Here is a 1,907-nt window from a genome sequence, read left to right as displayed (position 1 = left end):
TGCTCGATGACGATGATGATGCAGGACTGTGCTCCCCATACAGGCGTCTCGCGTCCTGAGTCACTTGACGCCTTCTCGCTCTAAACCGCGCCTGCCGCAGCCGAAGATCTGCACGGCGTGCTGCAGTTCTGGGCGATGGTGGTGGAGATGGGGGACGTCCTGCTCGCTGCACTTCCCGTTGCCGTGCCCTGGCTGCTCGGCGGCTCGCGTTCCGTCGATCGTTCCGTGCTCGACGGATCTCCGCGCGCCGTGCCTCCAAATCGGCAACGTCTTCCATATGCTGCTCGCTTGCTTGGGATGCGAGGGCTGCTCGCTCGTCGTCCCAGGCTTGCTGAAGCTGAGCCGTTATCCGCTTAGCAGCTTCGCAGATACGGCTCCAGCTCTCGGCATCGCGCAATAGATGCTGCTGGAGGTTTTCCGGACAGACCGGGTCCGTACTTCCCTCGCCGAGTAGCTGCTGCCGGACTTCAGCAAACCTTGGGCACTCGAACATCACGTGCTCCGCGGTCTCAGGAACTCCGCTGCACAGCTGGCAGTCAGGGGACGATGTGAAGCCATTGCGACACAGGTAGTCCCGGAAGAAGCCATGTCCCGAGAGTACCTGGCACAAATGGAACGACACATCTCCATGTTTCCTCGACTGCCAGCTGCCGATGTCTGGAAGTACACGGTGCGCCCAACGCGTGTACCGGCTGGTGTCAGCTTCCGCATCCCACTTTTGCTGCCATTCCTCAATCGTGGCCTGTCGCTCCTGCTTCCGGATGTTCGCCCTCGTGTCAGTTCGGTTGACGGCACTTAGTCGCTGGTAGACCCGGGCGTCTTCATCCACCAGCAGGCAGATGGGGGTCAAGCCAGCCAGGAGGGTGGCAGTCTCATACCTTACGGTACGGAATGCTCGTGCCACCCTCAGTGCCATCTTCCGCTGTACACGCTCCAGCAGGCGACCAGGCTCACGTTTTTGCAGCTCCATGCTCCATACTGGTGCAGCATACCGCATAACGGACTCGGACACCGAAGCTAGCAGCTTCGCTTTCGATGCCCTTGGTCCGCTATGGTTTCGCAGCAATCTGGATGTGGCGTCGGCGATCTTCCCAGCCCTCTCGGTGACCTCCTTGACGTGCGGCAGCCACGACAACTTGTCCTGGAGGGTCACGCCGAGATAGCGGATCGAGCGGGACGAGGTGACGTCCACGTCGCCTACTCGGACGGTAATCCGCGTCGGGGCTTTGGAGCTGGAAATGACCACCATCTCCGTTTTCGCCGGCGCCAGTTCGAGATGGTGTTGAGCCATCCACTCCATCACTGAGGTGATCGCCTCTTCTGCAGCAGCTTTCACACTGTCTGGGGTTGTGCCTGGGACCAGCAGCACCAGGTCGTCGGCATACCCCAGGATCTCCGCATCGGGTGGCAGGGCGATGTCTAACACACCGTCATACATCGTGTTCCACAGAGTGGGGCCTAGAATAGACCCCTGTGGAACCCCTGCCGTGACGGACCGCACTACCGGGCCATCAGAGGTTTCATACACCAGCTCTCGGCCCTGAAAGTAGCTGTGTATGATGCGTTGGAGGCCGGCCGGAACTCCTTTCGACTGCAGCGCAGCGGCGATGGCCTGCCAGCTGGCCGTATTGAACGCATTCCTAACGTCTAGCGCCGCAACTAGTAGGAAGCGTTTGTCGCGTCGGTTCGTGCGACCGAACGACATCGCACGCTGGCCGGCCTCAACAACTCTCTGTATGGCACCGATGGTCGAGCGCCCTCTGCGGAAACCGTACTGTCGGTCCGACAGTCGTGTCGCTTCCGGATCCTCCAGATGCTCGTGCAGCCTGTTGAGGATCAAGCGCTCAAGCACCTTGCCCAGTGCATCCAACATGCACAGGGGCCGGTACGAGCTGCTCAATCCTGGG

This window comes from Anopheles merus, unplaced genomic scaffold (assembly GCF_017562075.2).
Source record: "Anopheles merus strain MAF unplaced genomic scaffold, AmerM5.1 LNR4000137, whole genome shotgun sequence".
Taxonomy (NCBI): domain Eukaryota; kingdom Metazoa; phylum Arthropoda; class Insecta; order Diptera; family Culicidae; genus Anopheles; species Anopheles merus.
The sequence above is the reverse complement of the archived record's forward strand: the minus strand, read 5'-3'. Positions refer to the sequence as shown.